This window comes from Rhinopithecus roxellana, chromosome 10, assembly GCF_007565055.1.
Source record: "Rhinopithecus roxellana isolate Shanxi Qingling chromosome 10, ASM756505v1, whole genome shotgun sequence".
In the NCBI taxonomy this organism is placed as follows: Eukaryota; Metazoa; Chordata; class Mammalia; order Primates; family Cercopithecidae; genus Rhinopithecus; species Rhinopithecus roxellana.
Genome location: NC_044558.1, coordinates 2,157,774 through 2,168,598, shown reverse-complemented (window position 1 = coordinate 2,168,598; position 10,825 = coordinate 2,157,774). Strand labels below are relative to the sequence as shown.

At 44.6% G+C, this 10,825-nt stretch overlaps 1 pseudogene; it reads right to left on the bottom strand.

Annotated features, from left to right (window-relative positions):
* Positions 1-223: 223 nt before the first annotated feature.
* Positions 224-770, bottom strand: LOC104680132 (annotated as a pseudogene).
* Between the last annotated feature and the right edge of the window lie 10,055 nt (positions 771-10,825).

The following is a 10,825-nucleotide window of genomic DNA, read 5'->3' as shown; positions in this document are numbered from 1 at the left end:
CAAGATCATAACTGAAGAGCTGAAGTTGAATTTTGTGGTTTCTCAGAACACAAGTAGAAGATGACCAACCATGGTTTCTGAATAAACTGGGTTCAAAGTGCATCTGGTTGTAGCAGAGGGCTTCCTTGGACTCTGATACTAGAAATTTAACAAAGGTAATTCGAGGAGCTGCGATTTTGCATAATGGTGGCATCCTAGGGGGCATCTATTGCATCAGTCAAGTTTAATATCTCACAATCGTGGAAAAGGAGTTCACGAGCAGGTAATACCTGGGCCATCTCTTGCAGATTCTTGCTGTAAGGACTGCAAGTTTCTCCAGAGAAAGCACTTGCCTGGGTATGACTCAGGGCCAGGCAAAAATTCACACTATGAATCTGGTGGAGGGAAGGTGGGGAAGTATGCCCGGTCGGACCACATTCCCATAATTCTCTAACCTCACATCTCTGTAGGGGTCCCTCTGAACAGGGTCCAGGTATCCCCATTCCTCTGAGTAAGGTGCACAGCCACATCCTCAAATGTCACAAACTGCTGGTACATTTAATCAGAAATCTTGCAGCTACTGTCAGGAGCACAGCTGCCTGGTCTCCTGGGCTTTCCTCATGGGGAAGAGCAGGCACCTGGGGAACAGATGGAGCCCTAGTGAGTCCCTGTTCCATATCGGTGGCCTGCACAAAGTGAGGCTCTAGAGTCAGACTCTTAAACTGGGTCTCCAAAAACTGAAATTGGACACTTGCTGATCCTGCTGCTTCCTGGGCTGGTATTTTCTCCATCCCTGTTCTGGAGGACAATGACCATCGCAGCTTGCATCAGGACATGGCCACTGGGTCCTGATGGCGAGGCCCGCCCTCAGTCCGTGGGGTGAACTGGAGCTGAAGAGAAATAGGCCCTCGTACCAAGCCTCGGCACACTCTTGGGAAGGAAACCACTGTCCCATATTCTTTACATTATCCTTGTTATTTGGGATCTCCAGGATTGGCTTCCGTGTTAATGGTTCTTTGTCATTATTTTCCTGTAAGAGTGCTCTTTTATCTAAAGATTTCAGTTCATTTATTTGACAGAAATTTTCTTCAACCATATATATTTATAAATATATATATTGGGGAGAGAAGCTATTTCTCTTACTGTCTCCTATCTCTGAAGAGGAGGAGGAAGTAAAAGCTGAAAAACAACAGGAATGAAGTCAGTGGCAAGACCAGCCAGTGCCGCTGAGGACCAGGCCTGAGGTTAAAAGATTAACCCCCCACTGTAACCACATGTGCTCTCAATCTATCACGACCCTTTCACATGGAACCCCTTAGAGTTGTAAGCCCTTAAAAGGGCCAGGAACTCTGTGTTCGGGGAGCTCGGCTCTTAAGATGCTCCCGGCTGACTAAAAACTTCTTCCTTCTTTAATCCAGTGTCTGAGGAGTTTTGTCTGTGGCTTGTCCTGCTATAATAGAAAAAATATATAAATATATATAATATATATTAAAAATATATATATATTTTGGTGGCGGGGACAGAGTCTCATTCTGTCGCTCAGGCTGGAGTGCAGTGGCATGATCTTGGCTCAATGCAACTTCTGCCTCTCAGGTTCAAGCAATTCTCCTCTCTCAGCCTCTGGAGTAGCTGGGATTACAGGTATGCACCACCACACCTGGCTAATTTTTGTATTTTTAGTAGAGATGGGATTTCACCATGTTGGCCAGGCTGATCTTGAACTCCTGACCTCAGGTGATCTGCCTGCTTTGGTCTCCCAAAGAGCTGGGATTACAGGCGTGAGCCACCGTACGCATACTCAACCATATCTTTGAATACTTTCCCATTCTAGTTGTTATATTCTTTTTTCTTTTTTCTTTTTTTTTGAGACGGAGTCTCGCTCTGTCTCCCAGGCTGGAGTACAGTGGCGCGATCTCGGCTCACTGCAAGCTCCGCCTCCCGGGTTCACGCCATTCTCCTGCCTCAGCCTCCCAAGTAGCTGGGACTACAGGTGCCCGCCACCTCGCCTGGCTAATTTTTTTGTATTTTTTAGTAGAGACGGGGTTTCACCGTGTCAGCCAGGATGGTCTAGATCTCCTGACCTCGTGATCCACCCGTCTCGGCCTCCCAAAGTGCTAGGATTACAGGCTTGAACCACCGCGCCTGGCCTATATTCTTTTTTCAAAACACCAGTCATGTATCTGTTGTATCTCCTTGATCCATTTTCATCAGCGTCTCTGCAATCACTTTTATCCCTTTGCATTTTTCCATTTTGTTTTGGGTGATTTTTTTCAAGACTGGCCTCCATGTACTATCTATGTTTTCATAGTATGTATTTGACTTCTTGCTGTTTCTATAATGAATTTTTCATTTTTATGGTGGCTTTCCTGTTATTTCCAATTTCTCAGTTAAGTTCTACCACATCACTTTTTTCTCTCTTTTTAAAAATATGCATGTGTTATTTTCCCTTGTATCTTTTTTTGAAAAAGTCCATGCTTTCTTTAACTTTTGCAAGTATAGAAAAAATATGTCTGACAATTTCTTTTGCTTGCTGGAATAACTTTCTAAAAATAGACTTTATTTTTATAGGACAGTTTTAGATTTACAGAAAAATTGAGCATATAGTACAGAGAGTTCCCATACAGTTCCTACACAGTTTCCCCATTATTAATGTCTACATTAGGATGGAACATTTGTTACAATCATGGAAGTGATGTTGATACATTACTATTGACTAAAGTCCATAATTTATTTAGATTTCCTTAGTTTTTACCTAATGTCATTTTCCTGTTCCAGGGCCTCCTCCAGAATACCACATTACCTTTAGTTTTCATGTCTGCTAGGCTCCTCTTGGCTGTTACAGTTTCTCAGACTTTCCTCGATTTTGATGACCTTGAAGTTTTGAGGAGTACTGGTAAGAGTATTATAGGACGCCCCCTACTGGAATTTGTCAGATGTTTTTCTCATGATTATACAGGGATTATGGCTTTTGGGAAGGAAGATCTCAGAGGTGAGTGCCATTCTCGTCACATTGTATTACCATGATTTTTTTTTTTTAGTTTTTATTTTTTGAAATGGAGTCTTACCCTGTCGCCCAGGCTGGAGTGCAATGGCGCCATCTTGGCTCATTGTAGCCCCCGTCTCCCGGGTTCAAATGATTCTCCTGCGTAGCTGGGATTACGGATGCCTGCCACCACACCCAGCTAATTTTTTTTGTATTTTTTTTTTAAGTAGAGACAGGGTTTCACCATGTTAGCCAGGCTGGTATCCAACCCCTGAACTCATGATCCGCCCTCCTCAGCCTCCCAAAGTGCTGGAATTACAGGTGTGAGCCCCCACAGCTGGCCATATTAGCATGATTTATGACTGTTGATGCTGACTTTGATCACCTGCCCAACGTAGTGTTTATTAGATTTCCTTGCTACAAATTTGCTCGCTGTCCCTTCCATACTGCACCCTTAGGAAGGAAGTCACTATAAGCAGTCCATGCTTAAGGAGTGGGGAGTTCTGTTCCCCGTCCTTTATGATGGGACAGCTACATAATTTATTTGGAATTCTACAGAGAATGCTGGGGTAACTTTTTCTGAAGTGTTTTTTGATCATCTGTCTTTTGTTTGCTATTATTTTTCCCTTTTCATTGGGGAGTGGTTTTTGTTCATATGTATTAATTCAGATTTATTTGCTTATTCTGCAACTTAGCTCTCAAAAAAAAAAAATAGCTCTCAAATAAAGAGGGAATTTTTTAGAGGGAATTGGCAGTTCTGACTCAATCATGTTGTAGCTAACCAAGAACCAAGCTGACATTTCCTCTGCTCGATGACTTCTCTCTCCCTCTTTTTTGCATCCCTCTTCCTCCACGTCACTTTTGGAAAAGCACCTCAGCTCCCTGTGGCTGTCAGGGCTTATAGGTAGATTTCATTTAGGTATTTGCTGTTTAATTACCTGTATTCAACAGACTCAGCAGCGGTAAAATTGGTTGTGTGGGCCCACCCTCCTCTCTTTGCGTCTCTCCATGCCATTTTCTCCAGTCTGGAAGGGGGAAAATAAAGGAGGCATCCACACTGGCCTGTCATCAGCCCTGCCTCCCTGCTGCTGTGCACACTGGGTTGTTGCTGAGGCGTGTTCTCTACTTCTTCCATGACCCCCCCCAAGCCCCTAGATTTCACTGTGCTAGTAAAGGATTCTTAATTCCTTTACTAGGTCACCTGGAGCAGAGCAGGGATCTGCTCCAGGTGACCTCCCTTGTTTTGGTTCCAATTTTTATTACACTTGGCAGATATTTCTTATGGTCAATGATCTGGGCTGTAGCCATTTTCTATTTTCATTGCAGATAAAATCTTCTTTTCTACTACTAATTTTACTGTGAATTTTGGTGTATTCAGGAGAGGAATGAGTAAACATGCCTTTACTGTACCATCTTTTGTGGGAACTGCTTATCCTTAATCTCTGTCTTCTTCAGCTTTGCTGGTATGACTTGCTCTTGATATTTCTCCTATTGCTGTGCTGTTTCTCAGGCTCCTTTTCCAGCTCCTCCAGCTGCCTGTAAATTCTGATATTCCCCAGGAGTCTCTCACCGGCCCCTCTCCCCACCCACCCCACCCCTATTCTATATCAAGCCCCCACTCTACTTTGGAGCCTACAGAGGCCAGGCAGATAATGTGATTAAGTGAAGTGAAATATCATTTATTTTTTCTTCTCACTATTGACCTTGGAAGAGTCATTTATTTTTTCATGTGGTGTCTTCGATAGAAGCTTTTTTCATAACAATCTTGTAGGAATATTCTTTTTTTTTTTTTTTTTGAGACGGAGTCTCGCTCTGTCGCCTAGGCTGGAGTGCAGTGGCACGATCTCTGCTAACGGCAAGCTCTGCCTCCTGGGTTCACGCCATTCTCCTGCCTCAGCCTCCCGAGTAGCTGGGATTATAGGTGCCCGCCACCATGCCTGGCTAATTTTTTTGTATTTTTTTTTAGTAGGGATGGGGTTTCACCGAAGCCAGGATGGTCTCGATCTCCTGACCTCGTGATCCACATGCCTTGGCCTCCCAAAGTGCTGGGATTACAGGTATGAGACACCATGCCCGGCCAGGAATATTCTTTATTTCCATAAAGATATAGGTTTTCTCCAACCTTTTTTTTTTTTTTTAGATGGAGTCTCATTCTGTCACCCAGGCTGGAGTGCAGTGGTGCAATCTCTGCCTCCCGGGTTCAAGTGGTTTTCTTGCCTCAGCCTCCTGAGTAGCTGGGACTACAGGCACGTGCCACCACACCCGGCTAATTTTTTGTATTTTTAGTAGAGACGGGGTTTCACAGTGTTAGCCAGGATGGTCTCCATCTCTTGACCTCATGATCCACCCGCCTCAGCCTCCCAAAGTGCTGGGATTACAGGCGTGAGCCACCGCGCCCGACAGGTTCTCTCCAACTTTTAATCTTGCTTTTGGTTTTTCACTTTTGACAGATGCAGGCCATAAACATAATTCTCTTTACTCTTTTGCTACAGTGATAAATAATAACTGTTGACCTCAGAGTCAGGGACAATAGGGAGTGGTGGAGAGTATGGAAAACCTTACAGAGTATGTTCCATGTAGAACTGCACACTAGATATTCTGTTTTCTTCAAAAGAAAATGGAAATATGGAGGGGTATGTGCGTGTATAACTTTCCATTTTTAATGTTTTGGCAACTAATTATACTGTGTAGCAACAGTAAAGATGTGGAATCAACCTAGGTGCCTATCAACAGTGAATTGGATGAAGAAAATGTGGTACACGTGCACCATAGAATACTATGCAGTCATAGAAAAGACTGAAACCGTGTCCTTTGCAGTAATGTGGATGCAGCTGGAGGCCATTATCCTAAGTGATGAGCACAGAAACTGAAACCAAATATCACATGTTCTCACTTATAAGTGGGAGGTAAGCATTGGGTAAACATGGATATAAAGATGGCAACAATAGACAGTGGGATGTGTTAGGCCATTCTTTTTCTTTTCTTTTTTTTTTGAGACGGAGTGTCACTCTGTCATCCAGGCTGGAGTGTAGTGGCATGATCTCGGCTCACTGCAACCTTTGCCTCCCGGGTTCAAGCGATTCTCCTGCCTCAGCCTCCCGAGTAGCTGGGATTACAGGTGCCCACCACCACGCCTGGCTAATTTTTGTATTTTTAGTAGAGATGGGATTTCACCATGTTGGCCAGGCTGGTCTCAAACTCCTGACCTTGGGTGATCCATCTGCCTCGGCTTCCCAAAGTGCTGGGATTACAGGCATGAACCACCGCACCTGGCCATGTTAAGCTATTCTTGCGTTGCTATGAAGTAATACCTGAGACTGAAAAATTTATAATGAAAAGAGGTTTAATTGGCTCATGGCTCTACAGGCAGTACAGGCATGGTGCTGGTATTTGCCCAGCTTCTGGGGAGGCCTTAGGGAGCTTTTACTCATGGCAGAAGGTGAAGCAGGAGCAGGCATGTCACTTGACCAGAGCAGGAGCCAGAGAGTTAGAGTGGGAGGTGCCACACACGTTTAAAACACCAGATCTTGCAAAAGCTCACTCATCACCAAAGCGATGGCGCTAAGACATTCATGAGGGATTCGCCGTCATGATCCAAACACCTCCCACCAGGCCCCACTTCCAATATTGGAGATTATAATTCAACATGAGATTTGGTGGGGACATATATTCAGACTACATCAGGGGTCTACTAGAGAGGGGAGGGAGGCAGACAAGGGTTGAAAAACTACCTTTTGGGTACTGTGGTCACTACCTCAATGATGGGATCAGTTGTCCCCAAACCTCAGCATCATTCAGTATACCTATGTAACAAACCTGCGTGTTTACCCCCTGAATCTAAAATAAAAATTGAAATTATTAACAAAAAGATAATTGTAAGCCACTTTAAAAAATGCTGCGTAGGTCAATAGTACATAAGGCAAACCAAATAGATTTGCTGGCCACGTTTGGCCATAGGCCACACATTTAGAGCCTCTGGTTTGATGTGTTTTACCTCAGTGGCCTTCCTTTCTGATGGCTTCACCTATGTGGTCGGAGGCTGAGGGTGGCGACTTGGGATTTGTATATCTCTGCTCTCCCTTGTGAAGGGGTGAGGTGGGATTATGAGTAATCTATTTGCACCAGGAGCCTCTTGGGAAAGAACTCACCCAAAGAGAAGAAGGCACTTGGCATGATACGCTCAACTCAGTAACAGAAATCTCAGGGTCGGAGTTGACATATGGCTGTCCTGCACTGCACTGTAACTCTGGGAGGGCCAGGATTGTGTCCATTTTGTTTATACTGTATAGGGTAAGCACAGAGGCTGGCCCAACTCTAGATACTCAATGAGTATTGGCTGACTGATTGAAATCATATTACTGCCCTGTGCATGTCCCCTGATTTGATGTTCACCTCAACCCTGATGAATTCATGTTTGGATCCTGCAGATCATATGAAAAAAATGCAGGAATCGTGTCACTGAAAACTCAGAAAGGCATTGGGAGCACTTTCACACTGCCTTGGTGCTCCCTAAAAAGAGTAACCAAAAAATAAAAGGAAGTGTTTTCCTCCTCTCCATTCCTTTCCTCATGCTACATTGCTGTGCAGTTTTAGTACTTGTGGGCTTCTCTGTAATGGCAGGGGTGTCCCACCAGGGGATGGCATTGCTGGGGTGTTCTGGTCCTCACCATATGGTGTGGAAGGTGCTGGGTGCTCACAGACAGATGTGTTTATGAACATGGGGCTGGAGAGCCTAAGTGGGTGGAAGAAGAGAGCCAGAGAAACGTTAATAGGACCCCAGGTGCACCCACAGGCTGGAAAGATATGCATTATACTTGGAGTTTGTGGAAGAGGCCACTAACTGCTCACCAAATCCTAATTCTCTCATGTTTCTGTGCACATACCCTGTGGTTAGGTGTGGCCTGTGGTTGGGTTCCAGCCAAGAGAATATGAGTAGAAGTTATGGGTACCACATGTAGGCCTGGCCCATACAAACCTCCCACTGTGTGACTGTCAATGTTCTTTTCTCACCGTGACCCTGGGAGGAATGTGCTGAGGATCGCAGGGCCTTTGCTGTCCTCCTGGGTCTGTAAGGGGTGAACCCCACTGACCATCCGGAACCATTTTCGACACTTTATGTGGGAACCATACACTTCCACGGCAGGCGCAGTGGCTCATGCCTGTAATCCCAGCACTTTGGGAAGCGGAAGCAGGGACATTGCTGGAGCCCAGGAGATGGACACCAGCCTGGGCAACATAGCAAGACCCTGTCTGTATTAAGAAAAAAAACAAAAACCAAAAAACAACAAACACTTCCGTTATATTTGAGCCAAAATAGTTTTTAGATGTATTTGTTATTGAAGTGAGCTTGCCTGACTATTCCAGGGACTCAGCACCTGCTACTGGGTACATCTGCAACATGGGCGTTCAGGAATGGAAGCGGAGGCTCAGAGGCCACTGAAGATTTTGAGAATACTAGTCAGCTATGGCAAGGCATAAGGTGAAGAGATGCCCTGAGCCAGCGTAGTGTGCTCGGAAGGATTTTCAAAAGGGAAGGAAATAAGAATGCAGCTTGTAGAGCTTTCTAGGAATAGCAGCAGGAAATGCAGCTTCCTGTAAAGTGATCTTTAAGCCCTCTAACTTGGACACTGAATTCATAAAAGACTGAAGCTCTTCCCAGAGAAAGAGTTGCAAAGTGTGTGACAAAGAAGCGGTCCAATCTATTTCTGAATAATGAAACTGCCCTACAATTTGGTGCTTAAAACAAAAACATTCATTTTGAAGAATTATCTCTCACGGTTCTGGGTGCTCACAAGGCTGAGAGATGGTTCTCACTTAGAGCGTCTTCTGCAGCTGCAGTCAGAAGGGGCTGGAGTCATCTTGAAAAGGTCTTCACTCAGATGCTGAATTAATGCTGATTGACAGCTGCAACCTCAGTGGGGGCTCAACCAGAACCCCAGGACATGGTCTGGGCTTCTCCACTGCATGGCTTCTGGGTTCTAAGAGTGAACGTCCCAAGAGGACTGGACAGATGCAGGACTGCCTACTTGCTTTCTCTCCCTTCCTTCCTTCCTTCCTTCCTTCCTTCCTTCCTTCCTTCCTTCCTTCCTTCCTTCCTTCCTTCCTTCTTTCCTTCCTTCCCTCCCTCCCTCCTTCCCTCCTTCCTTCCTTTCTTTCTTTCTCTTTCTTCTTTCTTTTCTTTTCTTTTCTTTCTTTCTTTTCTCTTTCTTTCTTTCTCTTTCTTTCTTTCTTTCTTTCTTTCTTTCTTTCTTTCTTTCTTTCTTCTTCTTTCTTTCTTCTTTCTTCTTTCTTTCTTTCTTTCTTTCTTTCTTCCTTCCTTCCTTCCTTCCTTCCTCTTCCTTCCTTCCTTCCTTCCTTCCTTCCTTCCTTCCATCTTTCTTTCTTTCTTTTTCTTTCTCTCTTTCTCTTTCTTTCTTTCTCTTTTCCTTTTTTTCTTTTCCTTGCTTTTCTTTTCTTTGCTTTGATTTCTTTCTTTCTTCCTTCCTTCCTCCCTCCCTCTCTCTCTCTTTCTCTCTTTCTTGACAGAGTCTCGCTCTGTCTCCCAGGCTGAAGTGCAGCTGTGTGATCTCGGCTCACTACACCCTCTGCCTCCTGGGTTCAAGCCATTCTCCTACCTCCGCCTACCAAGTAGCTGGGATTTCAGGCACACACCACCACGCCCAGCTAATTTTTTATATTTTTAGTAGAGACAGGGTTTCACCATGTTGGCCAGGCTGGTCTTGAACTCCTGACCTCAGGTGATCCACCTGCCTCGGTCTCCCAAAGTGCTGGGATTACAGGCATGAACCACTGTGCCTGCCCAGGATTGTCTTTTCTTTTTTTCCTTTACTTTCCTTTTCTTTTTTTCCTTTCCTTTTCTTTTCTTTTTTTCTTTCCTTCTCCTCTCTTCTCTTCTCTTCTGTTCCTTTTCTCTTCTCTTTTTACCTATCAAGCTAGGAAGTCTAAGGATTGCCTTTTCTGATCTAACTTTGGAAGTCAAACAGACTCCACTGTATTCTGTATTGATTGTAGCAATCACAAATTCCCAAGCCACATTCAAGGGAAGAGGTGAGGTAGACCGAACCTCTCACTGGAAGGAGGGTCAAAGAATTTTGGGACATGTTTATTTTTTAAAAAACTTTTAGTTTAGGTTCAAGGGTACATGTGCAGGTTTGTTATATAGGTAAACTTGTGTCACGGGGGTTTGTTGTACAGATTATTTCATCACCGAGGTACTAGGCCTAGTACCCAATAATTATTTTTTCTGCTGCTCTCCCTCCTCCCACCTCCACCCTCAAGTAGGCCCCAGTGTCTGTTGTTTCCCTCTTGGAGTCCATGTGTTTTCTTCATTTAGCTCCCACTTATATGTGGTATTTGATTTTCTGATCCTGTGTTAGTTTGCTAAGGATAATGGTCTCTAGTGCTATCCATGTTCCTGCAAAGGACATGATCTCATTCTTTTTTATGGCTACATCAATTTAGGTTGATTCCATGTCTTTGCTATTGTGAACAGTGCTGCAGTGAACATATGTGTGCTTGTCTCTTTATGGTAGAACTATTTATATTCCTCTGGGTATATACCCAGTAATGATTCCTGGGTTGAATGGTAGTTCTCTGTTATTTAAGCCAGAGTTTCCCTTTGTTGCCCAGGCTGGAGTGCAGTGGTGGGATCTTGGCTCACTGCAACTTCTGCCTCCCAGATTCTTTTTTTTTTTTTTTTTTTTTGAGGCGGAGTCTCGCTCTGTCGCCCGGACTGGAGTGCAATGGCCAGATCTCAGCTCACTGCAAGCTCCGCCTCCCGAGTTTACGCCATTCTCCTGCCTCATCCTCCCGAGTAGCTGGGACTACAGGCGCCCGCCACTTCGCCCGGCTAGTTTTTGTATT